The sequence below is a fragment of the Phyllobates terribilis genome, unplaced genomic scaffold (assembly GCF_046119375.1).
Source record: "Phyllobates terribilis strain yellow unplaced genomic scaffold, ASM4611937v1 Scaffold_244__1_contigs__length_2968133, whole genome shotgun sequence".
NCBI lineage: Eukaryota > Metazoa > Chordata > Amphibia > Anura > Dendrobatidae > Phyllobates > Phyllobates terribilis.
Window position 1 is genome coordinate 247382 of NW_027363004.1, and position 20884 is coordinate 268265.

Consider the following 20884-nt stretch of genomic DNA (forward strand, 5'->3'; position numbering starts at 1 on the left):
AGCAATCTATGGGGCCATTATACAGCATGGAGCAATCTATAGGGCCATTACACTTATGGAGCAATCTATAGGGCCATTACAGCATGGAGAAATCTATGGGGCCATTATACTTATGGAGCAATCTATGGGGCCATTATACAGTAGGGAGCAATCTATGGGACCATTATACAGCATGGGGCAATCAATGGGGCCATTATACAGCATGGAGCAATCTATGGGACCTTTATACTTATGGATCAATCTATGGGGCCATTACAGCATGGAGCAATCTATGGGTCCATTATACAGCATGGAGCAATCTATGGGGCCATTATACAGCATGGAGCAATCTATGGGGCCATTATCCTTATGGAGCAATCTATAGGGCCATTACAGCATGCAGCAATCTATGGGGCCATTATACAGCATGGAGCAATCTATGGGGCCATTATACAGCATGGAGCAATCTATGGGGCCATTATACAGCATGGAGCAATCTATGGGGCCATTATACAGCATGGAGCAATCTATGGGGCCATTATACAGCATGGAGCAATCTATGGGGCCATTATACAGCATGGAGCAATCTATGGGGCCATTATACAGCATGGAGCAATCTATGGGGCCATTATACAGCATGGAGCAATCTATGGGGCCATTATACAGCATGGAGCAATCTATGGGGCCATTATACAGCATGGAGCAATCTATGGGGCCATTATACAGCATGGAGCAATCTATGGGGCCATTATACAGCATGGAGCAATCTATGGGACCTTTATACTTATGGAGCAATCTATGGGGCCATTACAGCATGGAGCAATCTATGGGTCCATTATACAGCATGGAGCAATCTATGGGTCCATTATACAGCATGGAGCAATCTATGGGGCCATTATCCTTATGGAGCAATCTATAGGGCCATTACAGCATGCAGCAATCTATGGGGCCATTATACAGTATGGAGCAATCTATGGGGCCATTATACAGCATGGAGCAATCTATGGGGCCATTATACAGCATGGAGCAATCTATGGGGCCATTATACAGCATGGAGCAATCTATGGGGCCATTATACAGCATGGAGCAATCTATGGGGCCATTATACAGCATGGAGCAATCTATGGGGCCATTATACAGCATGGAGCAATCTATGGGGCCATTATACAGCATGGAGCAATCTATGGGGCCATTATACAGCATGGAGCAATCTATGGGGCCATTATACAGCATGGAGCAATCTATGGGGCCATTACAGCATGGAGCAATCTATGTGGCCATTATACTTATGGAGCAATCTATAGGACCATTACAGCATGGAGCCAATCTATGGGGCCATTATACAGCATGGAGCAATCTATGGGGCCATTATACTTATGGAGCAATCTATAGGGCCATTATACTTATGGAGCAATCTATAGGGCCATTATACTTATGGAGCAATCTATAGGGACATTATACAGTATGGAGCAATCTATGGAGCCATTATGCAGTATGGAGCAATCTATGGGGCCATTATACTTATGGAGCACTCTATGGGGCCATTACAGCATGGAGCAATCTATGGGGCCATTATACAGCATGGAGCAATCTATGGGGCCATTATACAGCATGGAGCAATCTATGGGGCCATTATACAGCATGGAGCAATCTATGGGGCCATTATACTTATGGAGCAATCTATAGGGCCATTACAGCATAGAGCAATCTATGGGGCCATTACAGCATAGAGCAATCTATGGGGCCATTATACAGCATGGAGCAATCTATGGGGCCATTACAGCATGGATCAATCTATGGGGCCATTATACTTATGGAGCAATCTATAGGGCCATTATACTTATGGAGCAATCTATAGGGCCATTATACAGTATGGAGCAATCTATAGGGCCATTATACAGCATGGAGCAATCTATGGGGCCATTATGCAGCATGGAGCAATCTATGGGGCCATTATGCAGCATGGAGCAATCTATGGGGCCATTATGCAGCATGGAGCAATCTATGGGGCCATTATGCAGCATGGAGCAATCTATGGGGCCATTATACAGCATGGAGCAATCTATGGGGCCATTATACAGCATGGAGCAATCTATGGGGCCATTACAGCATAGAGCAATCTATGGGGCCATTATACAGCATGGAGCAATCTATGGGGCCATTACAGCATAGAGCAATCTATGGGGCCATTATACAGCATGGAGCAATCTATGGGGCCATTATACTTATGGAGCAATCTATGGGGCCATTACAGCATGGATCAATCTATGGGGCCATTATACTTCTGGAGCAATCTATAGGGCCATTATACTTATGGAGCAATCTATAGGGCCATTATACTTATGGAGCAATCTATAGGGTCATTATACAGTATGGAGCAATCTATGGGGCCATTATGCAGCATGGAGCAATCTATGGGGCCATTATGCAGCATGGAGCAATCTATGGGGCCATTATGCAGCATGGAGCAATCTATGGGGCCATTATACTTATGGAGCAATCTATGGGGCCATTATACAGCATGGAACAATCTATGGGGCCATTATACAGCAGGGTTCAATCTATGGGGCCATTATACAGCATGGGGCAATCTATGGGGCCATTATACAGCATGGGGCAATCTATGGGGCCATTATACAGCATGGGGCAATCTATGGGGCCATTACATAATGGAGCAATCTATGGGGCCATTATACAGCATGGAGCAATCCATGGGGCCATTATACAGCATGGAGCAATCAATGGGGCCATTATACAGCATGGAGCAATCTATGGGGCCATTATACAGCATGGAGCAATCTATAGGGGCATTACAGCATGGAGCAATTTCTGGGGCCATTACCGCGTGGAGCAATCTATGGGGCCATTATACTTATGGAGCAATCTATGGGGCCATTATACTTATGGAGCAATCTATAGGGCCATTATACTTATGGAGCAATCTATAGGGCCATTATACCTATGGACCAATCTATGGGGCCATTATACAGTAGGGAGGAATCTATGGGGCCATTATACAGTAGGGAGCAATCTATGGGGCCATTATACAGCATGGAGCAATCTATGGGGCCATTATACAGCATGGAGCAATCTATGGGGCAATTATCCTTATGGAGCAATCTATAGGGCCATTACAGCATGGAGCAATCTATGGGGCCATTATACAGTAGCGAGCAATCTATGGGGCCATTATACTTATGGAGCAATCTATAGGGCCATTACAGCATGCAGCAATCTATGGGGCCATTATACAGCATGGAGCAATCTGTGGAGCCATTATACTTGTGGAGCAATCTATGGGGCCATTATGGAGCAATCTATAGGGCCATTACAGCATGGAGCAATCTATGGGGCCATTATACTTATGGAGCAATCTTCATCCATTCTGGGTAGGTGTAGATGCCCCTCCAACCATCCTGGGTAGTCTATTCTGGTAGGTGTATATGCCCCTCCATCCAACCTGGTTAAGTGTAGATGCCCCTCCATCCATCCATCCTGGGTAGGTGTAAATGCCCCTCCATCCATCCATCCTGGGTAGGTGTAAATGCCCCTCCATCCATCCATGCTGGGTAGGTTTATATGCCCCTGACTAGCCCAGGGGAATGGGTATGACTCGGTACCCGGGCCTTTAGGGATGTCGCGGTGGTCGGCTCCCGGGCCCGTACCCTGGAGTCGCTCCTTTAAAAGGGTTGGTGATTTGTGAAGTTTATAAAATAGTTTGTGACGCCACCTGTGGTTTCTGGTGACGATCACCAGCGCTGCGCAGTCCACTGAGGCCGGTGATAAGGCAGCTCGATGGTATAGCTTCCCACAGGTGGAGCTAGGCCTCAGGGCAGCGTATGGACGGGGAAAGCAGGACGGAGAGACCCAGCCGGGTCAGAGCAAGAACAGGGACAGACACGATTGTCACTTCAGTACCTTTTACTGATGGAAATTCAGGCACGTCCCAGAGCACTGTAGGGTGAAGGGTGCACGTCAGGATCCTCCCCAATGAGCGGGTTTTGGGCCTCCTGTTTCTTGCCTCTGCGTAGTAAGTTTCTGACCTTCCTGGAGCAAGGCCTAACTTTGTCTCTGTCCTGCGCTGGCTGACCTTGTGGTAGGGGCTTTTCTTGGATTACACGCTCCCGACTTAAGGGGCCTATGTGTCTCCTGGCTCTATTACGTATCAGCACTTTTGCGATACTGGGACTTTTAGTTCTCCAGGAATTCTGGTTATATCTTACTGGGTCGTGGAGATCCCGGTAAGCTTCGGACCCGATGTCCGGTAACTGCTTCTTCGGGGTGAGCTAGTTAAGCTCCTCTGCCCCCTATGTATTAACTCTCCACTCGCCTTCGGCCTACTCGGGCCCTCACTAGGCTATACACACTAAGGGCAGCTTGCCGCGCTTCACCGATCTTATGGCGCCGGCACACCTAAAGCTCACCTCTCTGAGCTACAACTGAGTCTAGAACGTGCTCCACTGCAGACTGACCTCTCTCAGGCTTTTGCACTGCAGGAACTCTCTCAACAGGTTTGCTTTCTGTCGACTCCAGTCTAGACTAACTGCTGCCTGGCTCCACCTTCCCTTATATATCTATCCCTAACGGGCTCCCTCTGATGGTCTGAGGTGGAAGGTGGAGATGTGTGAATGGTTATGGGGGCCTCTTGTGGAGGAATCCATCAATACACCCGGCTAGGATCTGTGATACCAAGCGCAGCTAGGCGTCACACACCCCCATCCATCCTGGGTAGATGTATATGCCCCTCCATCCATCCATTCTGGGTAAATGCATATGCCCCTTCATCCATCCATCCATCCATCCTGGTTAGGTGTAAATGCCCCTCCATCCATCCCGGTCAGTATATGCCCCCCTCCATCCATCCATCCTGGTGGATATATCCTCCCCTTCATACTGGTGGGTATATGCCCCCCTCCATCCATCCTGGTGGGTATATGCCCACCCTCCATCCATCCTGGTGGGTATATGCCCCCCCCTCCATCCATCCTGGTGGGTATATGCCCCCCCCCCCTCCATCCGTCCTGGTGGGTATATGCCCCCCCCTCCATCCATCCTGGTGGGTATATGCCCCCCCCCTCCATCCATCCTGGTGGGTATATGCCCCCCCCTCCATCCATCCTGGTGGGTATATGCCCCCCCCCCCCTCCATCCATCCTGGTGGGTATATGCCTCCTCCTCCATCCTGGTGGGTATATGCCCCCATATATTCAATGCGAAGGGAAAAAAACCAAAACAAACGCTTCTACTCACCTTCCACGTTCCCACGCAGCGCTGTGTCTGTGTTGCCTGAAGATGTCGGCGGTGATAACAGCTGAGAGGCTGAGATCACCGCACGGCGCCGCTGCAGATACTCACTCGGGACGTCCACTCCTAGGCATTTCCTCCCCGGCAGTTCCTGTCATGGCATGCTCTGACTGAGCAGTGCGTGCGTCGACAGGGGGAATGTACAGCTTACACTGCAGGCTCCACAAAGATGGCTGCAATCTCCTCCCACGGCTGCGACCTGAACAGCCAAGGGGGCGTGCCCAGGTCACAGCTAGAGGCAGGAGGAGCGGCCTCTAATGTTAGAGAAAGGGTCGGTGACAGACTACTGTCTCTTATGGCCAGGGCTGCCGTAAATGAGGTGTGTAAGAGCGCTTCTTACACACCCCCCAAATAAAAATGGCAGCCCCTAGTGGCCAATGTAAAAATAAATAAAAAACTAATAAAGTGGTACATTTAATTTTGTATTAAAAATAATTGATTACATAATTATTAATACAAAACATAAAATCGTGGCCCCTTCCCTGTAAGAATAGCACATGGCTCTTTTCACGTCTGGTTATTCTTCTAGCAGGTAGAATATGCTCCGTTATAGACCGTGGACAGGTTTACAGCTCTATTTATTGTGGACGATTGATCTGCAAATCAGAACTGAGACCGGTCCGATTTTCATCCGATTTGTAGATAAAGATCATCTATTGAAGTCAACGAGTCTGTCAGAAAAAATGCCCAGAACCAACCATGTTGCCTGTACTGCTTGTTTTCCAGTGTCTATAGGCCGGGCAAGCGAGGCGAGGAAACCTTTAGCTTTTTACTTTACATATAAAAAAATATGCCCCACTGAGGAGAAAAACTGACACTGACCAAAATCAGATGAAAATTAGAAAAAAAACACTGATTAAAACCTGACATGTGAACGGGGCCTTAGGCCTTAATCAGATGTCAGCAGGGTCGGACTGGGGTGTCTGGGGCCCACAGGGGACACTGACTCTAGGGGCCACCTCCAGCAATATGCAGATCTCTCTTCTCTGCTCTCCCTGTTATAGTGGAGCAGTGACCGGCGGCTCCTCACATCTACTCTGCACAGACTACAACAGGGATGGACAATTTCTGTAGTTTACATGAAAGGGCTTCTTTGGTTAAAACAAGTCATCACAGATTCATGGGCTACACAGGATAGGTGATCACTTATTGATTGGAAGAATGGGGAAGTTTTATCCCTGACAGGACACTTATCCCCATTTTAAAATGCAGCGACAGGTGGGACGTCTGACCACAGCCTCATTCTTTCTCTTGGGGGCTTCCAAAAAAGAGCAGCGCTCACAGCCCCTGAGGGAATGAATGGATCAGTGGTCGAGTCGCACATGAGCTCCAGTGTAATGGGGAGAAAAGCTCCACAGTCTGCCGATCGCTGCAGGTCCCAGTAGTCAGACCCCCACCAATCAATAAGTTATCACTTATCCTGTGGAGAGGGGATTACTTGTTCTCCCCGGAGAACCCCTGTGAGTGCATCTCTGACGCTCTGCTCCAAGTATTTCATCTCTAAGGCCACAGCCCCACTATCAGTATTCAGTCAGGATTTTTTCTCAGGAGTGGGAGCCAAAACCAGGTGAGGAACAATCAGAGAAAAGGTAGAATAGAAACAAGTCACCAATTCTGTATTTATCACCCACTCCTGCTTTTGGCTCTCACTACTGAGAAAAAATACTGACCAAATACTGATAGTGAAGCCGTGGCCTCATGGAAAAAAATCTTTTCCTAGTTAATCTCAGCGAGAACAAATGACCGCCATACACAACATAATCCACTATAACAACACCAATAATATCACATACAAAAGGGACAAATCACCACACCATGACCAGACCACATATTACCACCACATAGTGACCAAATAATACAATACTGATCAGGAATACAAACCACAATACTAACAACACTGTCACTATACATATGAGCTCTGTATATAGTGTCAGTGTACAGGTAATACAGTGATCCCCAGTGACATTATAAACAGGATCTCTGTATATAGTGTCAGTGTACATGTAATACAGTGATCACCGGTGACATTATACACAGGAGCTCTGTATGTAGTGTACAGGTAATACAGTTATCACGAGTGACATTATACACAGGAGCTCTGTGTATAGTGTATAGGTAATACACTGATCACCAGTGACATACACAGGAGCTCTGTATATACTATATAGTGTAAGTGTACAGTAATACACTGACTCACCAGTGATGTCTCTAGGTGAAGTTCTTCATCCTCGCTTTTCCTCATCTGGCACAGTCCACCATCACTTCTTCCAGCCAGGAATCATCTCTGCAGAAAATAACACACAGTTATCAATAACTGATCTCTTTTAGAGCACATTCCCACTTTTCCCCAGGCTTCTACACTACACCAGTTGAAGAAATAAAGCGACATAGTGGCGCCCTGCACAGTAACAGGACCCCCCTTTTGTCCCCTCTTACGGAAAACAGTTTCCTAAAAATAAAATTATATTACAGAAGTAATAATGTCCCTAATTGGACTCTAAAGTAATAATGTTCCCCACTCGCCATCATAAACTAATAAAGTTCCTCAATCTGGCCCCTAAACAGTAATAAAGTCCCTTGTCCAGCGTGGCCCCCCATCTATCCATCCTGAACCCCCCCCCCATATATCCATTCTGGTGTCCATGTGTCCAGCCTGCCCCTCCCATATATCCATCCTGGCCTCCATGAGTCCAGCCTGCCCCCCTTCATATATCCATCCTGTCCCACTCATATATGCATCCCACCCCACCCCATATATCTATCCAGGACCCCATGTGTCCAGCTTGCCGCCCTTCACCTCCATGTGTCCATCCAGGTCCCCATGTGTCCAGCTTGCTGCCCTTCACCTATATGTGTCCATCCAGGTCCCAATGTGTACAGCTTGCCCCCTTCACCTCCATGTGTCCATCCAGGTCCCCAACTTGGCCCCCTTCACCACCATGTGTCCCCTTATGCGTCCATCCAGCCCCCCCCTTCAGCCCCGTGCCTCCATCCATATGTCTCCCCATGCGTCCAACCAGCCCCCCCCTTTCAGCCCCATGCCTCCATCCATATGTCTCCCCATGGGTCCAGCCAGCCCCCCCTTCAGCCCCATGTCCCCATCCATGTCTCCATGGGTCCAGCCAGCCCCCCCTTCAGCCCCATGTCCCCATCCATGTCCCCATGTGACCAGCCTGCGACCCCTCCATATATGGATGATGACCAATGCTGGGAACACTCACCCAGAAAAACGTGGATATTGCACTTGACTTGAAGTTGAAGCAGGGAGAGCTGTAGCCAGACCTGCAGCCATGTTTCCAGGGTTATGGTGAGAGAGCAGAGTGCTGGTCACCGCATACTCAGCCCAGGAGCCGGCTTAAAAGGCAAGAGAGCAGGAGAGAAGAGGGCGGTGCGCGGTGCTGGTGCGGTGTTCCATACCCGGACGGGAGCCGGTGTTACAAGGCCAATTCCAAGGGAGCAGGAGCCGGGACTGGAGAGCAGAGCGCGGCGTCGGTGTATCAAAAGCCGGCAGGGGAGCAGGGAGAGGAGAGCGCGACGTCAGCGTGTCACCTGACAACACACCACTGCCAGCCACCAGCGGCAAAGCAGAGCGCGGTGCGTGTCACCGCCCACCAAGAACACGTCCTCAGTCATGTGACTATGCGCGTCACCCGCTGTCACCACTGAATAGTATGAGCGCCGCACGCGACGCTACATTTCCTTCGGCTGCGCTTTTAAAGGGCCCGCACTTTTTAAGAGCCCCCGCTACCAATTCTCTCACTCTCTCATCGGGGCCCACCGGGAATTTTTCCAGCTATCACACCAGGCCTGTCCTACCCTGCGCGCTGGCATCGGGGCCCCCTCCTCAAATACTTACCTCTCCCGTTCCCAGCAACTCCTGTGTCTTCAGCGTCTTCGGACTCGGTCGTCACTACCGTGCGCCCTCTGTCTTATCTAGCAATCCATAAGTATAATGCAAACTATGGGGCCATTACAGCATGGAGCAATCTATGGGGCCATTATACAGCATGGAGCAATCTATGGGGCCATTATACAGTAGGGAGCAATCTATGGGGCCAATATGCAGCATGGAGCAATCCATAGGGCCATTACAGCATGGAGCAATCTATGGGGCCATTCTACTTATGGAGCAATCTATGGGGCCATTCTACTTATGGAGCAATCTATGGGGCCATTATAGCATGGAGCAATCTATGGGGCCATTATACAGCATGGAGCAATCTATGGGGCCATTATACTTATGGAGCAATCCATAGAGCCATTACAGCATGGAGCAATCTATGGGGCCATTACAGCATGGAGCAATCTATGGGGCCATTACAGCATGGAGCAATCTATGGGGCCATTACAGCATGGAGCAATCTATGGGGCCATTACAGCATGGAGCAATCTATGGGGCCATTACAGCATGGAGCAATCTATGGGGCCATTACAGCATGGAGCAATCTATGGGGCCATTACAGCATGGAGCAATCTATGGGGCCATTACAGCATGGAGCAATCTATGGGGCCATTACAGCATGGAGCAATCTATGGGGCCATTACAGCATGGAGCAATCTATGGGGCCATTACAGCATGGAGCAATCTATGGGGCCATTACAGCATGGAGCAATCTATGGGGCCATTACAGCATGGAGCAATCTATGGGGCCATTACAGCATGGAGCAATCTATGGGGCCATTACAGCATGGAGCAATCTATGGGGCCATTACAGCATGGAGCAATCTATGGGGCCATTACAGCATGGAGCAATCTATGGGGCCATTACAGCATGGAGCAATCTATGGGGCCATTACAGCATGGAGCAATCTATGGGGCCATTACAGCATGGAGCAATCTATGGGGCCATTACAGCATGGAGCAATCTATGGGGCCATTACAGCAGGGAGCAATCTATGGGGCCATTACAGCATGGAGCAATCTATGGGGCCATTACAGCAGGGAGCAATCTATGGGGCCATTACAGCAGGGAGCAATCTATGGGGCCATTACAGCAGGGAGCAATCTATGGGTCCATTCTACTTATGGAGCAATCTATGGGGCCATTACAGCATGGAGCAATCTATGGGGCCATTATACAGCATGGAGCAATTTATGGGGCCATTATACAGCATGGAGCAATCCATGGGGCCATTACAGCATGGAGCAATCTATGGGGCCATTACAGCATGGAGCAATCTATGGGGCCATTCTACTTATGGAGCAATCTATGGGGCCATTCTACTTATGGAGCAATCTATGGGGCCATTCTACTTATGGAGCAATCTATGGGGTCATTCTACAGCATGGAGCAATCTATGGGGCCATTATACAGTATGGAGCAATCTATGGGGCCATTATACAGCATGGAGCAATCTATGGGGCCATTATACAGCATGGAGCAATCTATGGGGCCATTATACAGCATGGAGCAATCTATGGGGCCATTACAGCATGGAGCAATCTATGGGGGCCATTATACAGCATGGAGCAATCTATGGGGCCATTACAGCATGGAGCAATCTATGGGGCCATTACAGCATGGAGCAATCTATGGGGCCATTACAGCATGGAGCAATCTATGGGGCCATTACAGCATGGAGCAATCTATGGGGCCATTACAGCATGGAGCAATCTATGGGGCCATTACAGCATGGAGCAATCTATGGGGCCATTACAGCATGGAGCAATCTATGGGGCCATTACAGCATGGAGCAATCTATGGGGCCATTACAGCATGGAGCAATCTATGGGGCCATTACAGCATGGAGCAATCTATGGGGCCATTACAGCATGGAGCAATCTATGGGGCCATTACAGCATGGAGCAATCTATGGGGCCATTATACAGTATGAAGCAAACTATGGGGCCATTACAGCATGCAGCAATATATGGGGCCATTATACAGTATGGAGCAGTCTATGGGGCCATTATACAGTAGGGAGCAATATATGGGGCCATTATACAGCATGGGGCAATCTATGGGGCCATTACAGGATGGAGCAATCTATGGGGCCATTATACTTATGGAGCAATCTATAGGGCCATTACAGCATGGAGCAATATATGAGGCCATTATACAGTATGGAGCAGTCTATGGGGCCATTATACAGTAGGGAGCAATCTATGGGGCCATTATACAGCATGGGGCAATCTATGGGGCCATTATACAGCATGGAGCAATCTATGGGGCCATTACAGCATGGAGCAATCTATGGGGCCATTATACTTATGGAGCAATCTGTAGGGCCATTATACTTATGGAGCAATCTGTAGGGCCATTATACTTAAGGAGCAATCTATGGGGCCATTACCGCATGGAGCAATCTATGGGGCCATTACCGCATGGAGCAATCTATGGGGCCATTACCGCATGGAGCAATCTATGGGGCCATTATACAGTATGGAGCAATCTATGGAGCCATTATGCAGTATGGAGCAATCTATGGGGCCATTATGCAGCATGGAGCAATTTATAGGGCCATTACAGCATGGAACAATCTATGGGGCCATTATACTTATGGAGCAATCTATGGGGCCATTATACAGCATGGAGCAATCTATGGGGCCATTATACAGTAGGGAGCAATCTATGGGGCCATTATACAGCATGGAGCAATCTATGGGGCCATTAGACTAATGGAGCAATCTATAGGGCTATTATACAGCATGGAGCAATCTATGGGGCCATTAGACTAATGGAGCAATCTATAGGGCCATTAGACTAATGGAGCAATCTATGGGGCCATTATACAGCATGGAGCAATCTATAGGGCCATTACAGCATGGAGCAATCTATAGGGCCATTACAGCATGGAGCAATCTATGGGGCCATTATACAGCATGGAGCAATCTATAGGGCCATTACGACATGGAGCAATGTATAGGGCCATTACAGCATGGAGCAATCTATGGGGCCATTATACTTATGGAGCAATCTATGGTGCTATTACAGCATGGATCAATCTATGGGGCCATTAAACAGCATGGAGCAATCTATGATGCCATTATACAGCATGGAGCAATCTATGGGCCCATTATACTTATGGAGCAATCTATAGGGCCATTACAGCATGGAGCAATCTATGGGGCCATTGTACTTATGGAGAAATCTATGGGGCCATTACAGCATGGAGCAATCTATGGGGCCATTATACTTATGGAGCAATCTATGGGGCCATTACAGCATGGAGCAATCTATGGGGCCATTACCGCATGGAGCAATCTATGGGGCCATTATACTTATGGAGCAATCTATAGGGCCATTATACTTATGGAGCAATCTATGGGGCCATTATACAGTAGGGAGCAATCTATGGGACCATTATACAGCATGGGGCAATCAATGGGGCCATTATACAGCATGGAGCAATCTATGGGACCTTTATACTTATGGAGCAATCTATAGGGCCATTACAGCATGGACCAATCTATGGGGCCATTATACAGCATCGAGCAATCTATGGGTCCATTATACAGCATGGAGCAATCTATGGGGCCATTATCCTTATGGAGCAATCTATGGAGCCATTACAACATGGAGCAATCTATGGGGCCATTATACTTATGGAGCAATCTATGGAGCCATTACAACATGGAGCAATCTATGGGGCCATAATACAGCATGGAGCAATCTAAGGGGCCATTATACAGTAGGGAGCAATCTATGGGGCCATTATACAGTAGGGAGCAATCTATAGGGCCATTACAGCATGCAGCAATCTATGGGGCCATTATACAGTATGGAGAAATCTATGGGGCCATTATACAGCATGGAGCAATCTATGGGGCCATTATACAGCATGGAGCAATCTATGGGGCCATTATACAGCATGGAGCAATCTATGGGGCCATTATACTTATGGAGCAATCTATAGGACCATTACAGCATGGAGCCAATCTATGGGGCCATTATACAGCATGGAGCAATCTATGGGGCCATTATACTTATGGAGCAATCTATAGGGCCATTATACTTATGGAGCAATCTATAGGGACTTTATACAGTATGGAGCAATCTATGGAGCCATTATGCAGTATGGAGCAATCTATGGGGCCATTATGGAGCAATCTATAGGGCCATTATACTTATGGAGCAATCTATAGGGCCATTACAGCATGGAGCAATCTATAGGGCCATTACAGCATGGAGCAATGTATAGGGCCATTACAGCATGGAGCAATGTATAGGGCCATTACAGCATGGAGCAATCTATGGGGCCATTTTACAGCATGGAGCAATCTATGGGGCCATTATACTTATGGAGCAATCTATGGAGCCATTACAGCATGGATCAATCTATGGGGCCATTATACTTATGGAGCAATCTATGGGGCCATTATACTTATGGAGCAATCTATAGGGCCATTATACTTATGGAGCAATCTATAGGGACTTTATACAGTATGGAGCAATCTATGGAGCCATTATGCAGTATGGAGCAATCTATGGGGCCATTATGGAGCAATCTATAGGGCCATTATACTTATGGAGCAATCTATAGGGCCATTACAGCATAGAGCAGTCTATGGGGCCATTTTACAGCATGGAGCAATCTATGGGGCCATTATACTTATGGAGCAATCTATGGAGCCATTACAGCATGGATCAATCTATGGGGCCATTATACTTATGGAGCAATCTATGGGGCCATTATACTTATGGAGCAATCTATAGGGCCATTATACTTATGGAGCAATCTATAGGGCCATTATACTTATGGAGCAATCTATGGGGCCATTATACAGCATGGAACAATCTATGGGGCCATTATACAGCATGGGCCAATCTATGGGGCCATTATACAGCATGGAGCAATCTATGGGGCCATTATACAGCATGGAGCAATCTATAGGGCCATTACATCATGGAGCAATCTATGGGGCCATTATACTTATGGAGCAATCTATAGGGCCATTACAGCATGGAGCAATCTATGGGGCCATTACAGCATGGAGCAATCTATGAGGCCATTACAGCATGGAGCAATCTATGCGGCCATTATACTAATGGAGCAATCTATAGGGCCATTATACTTATGGAGCAATCTATGGGGCCATTATACAGCATGGAGGAATCTATGGGGCCATTATACAGCATGGGGCAATCTATGGGGCCATTATACAGCATGGGGTAATCTATGGGGCCATTATACAGCATGGGGCAATCTATAGGGCCATTACACTTATGGAGCAATCTATAGGGCCATTACAGCATGGAGAAATCTATGGGGCCATTATACAGTATGGAGCAATCTATGGAGCCATTATGCAGTATGGAGCAATCTATTTGGCCATTATGCAGCATGGAGCAATCTATAGGGCCATTACACTTATGGAGCAATCTATAGGGCCATTACAGCATAGAGCAATCTATGGGGCCATTTTACAGTATGGAGCAATCTATGGGGCCATTATACTTATGGAGCAATCTATGGGGCCATTATACAGCATGGAACAATCTATGGGGCCATTATACAGCATGGGCCAATCTATGGGGCCATTATACAGCATGGAGCAATCTATGGGGCCATTATACAGCATGGAGCAATCTATAGGGCCATTACATCATGGAGCAATCTATGGGGCCATTATACTTATGGAGCAATCTATAGGGCCATTACAGCATGGAGCAATCTATGGGGCCATTACAGCATGGAGCAATCTATGAGGCCATTACAGCATGGAGCAATCTATGCGGCCATTATACTAATGGAGCAATCTATAGGGCCATTATACTTATGGAGCAATCTATGGGGCCATTATACAGCATGGAGGAATCTATGGGGCCATTATACAGCATGGGGCAATCTATGGGGCCATTATACAGCATGGGGTAATCTATGGGGCCATTATACAGCATGGGGCAATCTATAGGGCCATTACACTTATGGAGCAATCTATAGGGCCATTACAGCATGGAGAAATCTATGGGGCCATTATACAGTATGGAGCAATCTATGGAGCCATTATGCAGTATGGAGCAATCTATTTGGCCATTGTGCAGCATGGAGCAATCTATAGGGCCATTACACTTATGGAGCAATCTATAGGGCCATTACAGCATAGAGCAATCTATGGGGCCATTTTACAGCATGGAGCAATCTATGGGGCCATTATACTTATGGAGCAATCTATGGAGCCATTACAGCATGGATCAATCTATGGGGCCATTATACTTATGGAGCAATCTATGGGGCCATTATACTTATGGAGCAATCTATGGGGCCATTATACAGCATGGAACAATCTATGGGGCCATTATACAGCAGGGGTCAATCTATGGGGCCATTATACAGCATGGGCCAATCTATGGGGCCATTATACTTATGGAGCAATCTATAGGGCCATTATACTTATGGAGCAATCTATGGGGCCATTATACAGCATGGAACAATCTATGGGGCCATTATACAGCAGGGGTCAATCTATGGGGCCATTATACAGCATGGGCCAATCTATGGGGCCATTATACAGCATGGAGCAATCTATGGGGCCATTATACAGCATGGAGCAATCTATGGGGCCATTATACAGCATGGAGCAATCTATAGGGCCATTACATCATGGAGCAATCTATGGGGCCATTATACTTATGGAGCAATCTATAGGGCCATTACAGCATGGAGCAATCTATGGGGCCATTACAGCATGGAGCAATCTATGAGGCCATTACAGCATGGAGCAATCTATGCGGCCATTATACTAATGGAGCAATCTATAGGGCCATTATACTTATGGAGCAATCTATGGGGCCATTATACAGCATGGGGCAATCTATGGGGCCATTATACAGCATGGGGTAATCTATGGGGCCATTATACAGCATGGAGCAATCTATAGGGCCATTACACTTATGGAGCAATCTATAGGGCCATTACAGCATGGAGAAATCTATGGAGCCATTATGCAGTATGGAGCAATCTATTTGGCCATTATGCAGCATGGCGCAATCTATAGGGCCATTACAGCATGGAGCAATCTATGGGGCCATTATACTTATGGAGCAATCTATGGGGCCATTATACAGCATGGAGCAATCTATGGGGCCATTATACAGCATGGAGCAATCTATAGGGCCATTACAGCATGGAGCAATTTATGGGGCCATTACCGCGTGGAGCAATCTATGGGGCCATTATCCTTATGGAGCAATCTATAGGGCCATTACGACATGGAGCAATGTATAGGGCCATTATACAGCATGGAGCAATCTATGGGGCCATTATACAGCATGGAGCAATCTATAGGGCCATTACAGCATGGAGCAATTTATGGGGCCATAACCGCGTGGAGCAATCTATGGGGCCATTATACTTATGGAGCAATCTATGGGGCCATTACAGCATGGAGCAATCTATGGGGCCATTATACAGTAGGGAGCAATCTATGGGGCCATTATACTTATGGAGCAATCTATAGGGCCATTACAGCATGGAGCAATCTATGGGGCCATTATACAGTAGCGAGCAATCTATGGGGCCATTATACTTATGGAGCAATCTATAGGGCCATTACAGCATGCAGCAAACTATGGGGCCATTATACAGCATGGAGCAATCTGTGGAGCCATTATACGTATGGAGCAATCTATGGGGCCATTATGGAGCATGGAGCAATCTATAGGGCCATTATACAGCATGGAACAATCTATGGGGCCATTATACAGCAGGGAGCAATCTAGGGGGCCATTATACAGCATGGGGCAATCTATGGGGCCATTATTCAGCATGGAGCAATCTATGGGGCCATTATACTTATGGAGCAATCTATAGGGCCATTACAGCATGGAGCAATCTATGGGGCCATTACAGCATGGAGCAATCTATGCGGCCATTACAGCATGGAGCAATCTATGCGGCCATTACAGCATGGAGCAATCTATGCGGCCATTACAGCATGGAGCAATCTATAGGGCCATTATAATTATGGAGCAATCTATAGGGCCATTATACTTATGGAGAAATCTATGGGGCCATTATACAGCATGAAGCAATATATGGAGCCATTATGCAGCATGGAGCAATCTATGGGGCCATTACAGCATGGAGCAATCTATGGGGCCATTATACTTATGGAGCACTCTATGGGACCATTACAGCATGGAGCAATCTATGGGGCCATTATACAGCATGGAGCAATCTATGGGGCCATTATACAGTATGGAGCAATCTATGGGGCCATTATACAGCATGGAGCAATCTATGGGGCCATTATACAGCATGGAGCAATCTATGGGGCCATTACAGCATGGAGCAATCTATAGGGCCATTACAGCATGGAGCAACCTATGGGGCCATTATACAGCATGGAGTAATCTATGGGGCCATTATACAGCATGGAGTAATCTATGGGGCCATTATACTTATGGAGCAATCTATAGGGCCATTATACTTATGGATCAATCTATAGGGCCATTAAACTTATGGAGCAATCTATAGGGTCATTATACTTATGGAGCAATCTATGGGGCCATTATACAGTATGGAGCAATCTATAGGGCCATTATGCAGCATGGAGCAATCTATAGGGCCATTATGCAGCATGGAGCAATCTATGGGGCCATTATGCAGCATGGAGCAATTTATAGGGCCATTACAGCATGGAGCAATCTATGGGACCATTATACTGCATGGAACAATCTATGGGGCCATTATACAGCAGGGGTCAATCTATGGGGCCATTATACAGCATGGAGCAATCTATGGGGCCATTATACTTATGGAGCAATCTATGGGGCCATTACAGCATGGAGCAATCTATGGGGCCATTACAGCATGGAGCAATCTATGGGGCCATTATGCAGCATGGAGCAATCTATAGGGCCATTACAGCATGGAGCAATCTATGGGGCCATTATACTTATGGAACAATCTATGGGACCATTACAGCATGTAGCAATCTATGGGGCCATTATACAGCATGGAGCAATCTATGGGGCCATTATACAGCATGGAGCAATCTATAGGGCCATTACACTCATGGAGCAATCTATAGGGCCATTACAGCATGGAGCAATCTATAGGGCCATTATACAGCATGGAGCAATCTTTAGGGCCATTACACTTATGGAGCAATCTATAGGGCCATTACAGCATGGAGAAATCTATGGGACCGTTATACAGTATGGAGCAATCTATGGGACCATTATGCAGCATGGAGCAATCTATGGGACCATTATACTTATGGAGCAATCGATAGGGCCATTACAGCATGGCGCAATCTATGCGGCCATTACCGCGTGGAGCAATCTATGGGGCAATTATACTTATGGAGCAATCTATAGGGCCATTATACTTATGGAGCAATCTATAGGGCCATTATACTTATGGAGCAATCTATAGGGCCATTATACTTATGGAGCAATCTATAGGGCCATTATACTTATGGAGCAATCTATGGGGCCATTACAGCATGGCGCAATCTATGGGGCCATTACAGCATGGCGCAATCTATGGGGCCATTATACAGCATGGAGCAATCTATGGGGTCATTATACAGTAGGGAGCAATCTATGGGGCCATTATACAGTAGGGAGCAATCTATGGGGCCATTATACAGCATGGAGCAATCTATGGGGCCATTATCCTTATGGAGCAATCTATAGGGCCATTACAGCATGGAGCAATCTATGGGGCCATTATACTTATGGAGCAATCTATGGGGCCATTACACAGCATGGAGCAATCTATGGGGCCATTATACAGTAGGGAGCAATCTATGGGGCCATTATACTTATGGAGCAATCTATAGGGCCATTACAGCATGCAGCAATCTATGGGGCCATTATACAGCATGGAGCAATCTGTGGAGCCATTATACTTATGGAGCAATCTATGGGGCCATTATGGAGCATGGAGCAATCTATAGGGCCATTACAGCATGGAGCAATCTATGGGGCCATTATACTTATGGAGCCATCTATGGGGCCATTATACAGCAATCTATGGGGCCATTATACAGCATGGAACAATCTAGGGGGCCATTACACAGCATGGGGCAATCTATGGGGCCGTTATTCAGCATGGAGCAATCTATGGGGCCATTATACTTATGGAGCAATCTATAGGGCCATTACAGCATGGAGCAATCTATGGGGCCATTACAGCATGGAGCAATCTATGCGGCCATTATACTTATGGAGCAATCTATAGGGCCATTATACTTATGGAGCAATCTATAGGGCCATTACACTTATGGAGAAATCTATGGGGCTATTATACAGTATGGAGCAATCTATGGAGCCATTATGCAGTATGGAGCAATCTATTTGGCCATTATGCAGCATGGCGCAATCTATAGGGCCATTACAGCATGGAGCAATCTATGGGGCCATTATACGTATGGAGCAATCTATGGGGCCATTATACAGCATGGAGCAATCTATGGGGCCATTATACAGCATGGAGCAATCTATAGGGCCATTACAGCATGGAGCAATCTATGGGGCCATTATACTTATGGAGCCATCTATGGGGCCATTATACAGCAATCTATGGGGCCATTATACAGCATGGAACAATCTATGGGGCCATTATACAGCAGGGAGCAATCTATGGGGCCATTATACAGTAGCGAGCAATCTATGGGGCCATTATACTTATGGAGCAATCTATGGGGCCATTATACAGTAGGGAGCAATCTATGGGGCCATTATACTTATGGAGCAATCTATAGGGCCATTACAGCATGGAGCAATCTATGGGGCCATTATACAGTAGCGAGCAATCTATGGGGCCATTATACAGTAGCGAGCAATCTATGGGGCCATTATACTTATGAAGCAATCTATAGGGCCATTACAGCATGCAGCAATCTATGGGGCCATTATACAGCATGGAGCAATCTGTGGAGCCATTATACTTATGGAGCAATCTATGGGGCCATTATACAGCATGGAACAATCTATGGGGCCATTATACAGCAGGGAGCTATCTAGGGGGCCATTATACAGCACGGGGCAATCTATGGGGCCATTATACAGCACGGGGCAATCTATGGGGCCATTATTCAGCATGGAGCAATCTATGGGGCCATTATACTTATGGAGCAATCTATAGGGCCATTATACTTATGGAGCAATCTATGGGGCCATTATACTTATGGAGCAATCTATAGCGCCATTACAGCATGGAGCAATCTATGGGGCCATTACAGCATGGAGCAATCTATGTGGCCATTACAGCATTGAGCAATCTATGCGGCCATTATAATTATGGAGCAATCTATAGGGCCATTATACTTATGGAGAAATCTATAGGGCCATTATACTTATGGAGAAATCTATGGGGCCATTATACAGTATGAAGCAATCTATGGAGCCATTATGCAGTATGGAGCAATCTATTGGGCCATTATGCAGCATGGAGCAATCTATGGGGCCATTACAGCATGGAGCAATCTATGGGGCCATTATACTTATGGAGCACTCTATGGGAACATTACAGCGTGCAGCAATCTATGGGGCCATTATACAGCATGGAGCAATCTATGGGGCCATTATACAGCATGGGGCAATCTATGGGGCCATTATACAGCATGGGGCAATCTATGGGGCCATTACACTTATGGAGCAATCTATAGGGCCATTACAGCATGAAGCAATCTATGGGGCCATTATAC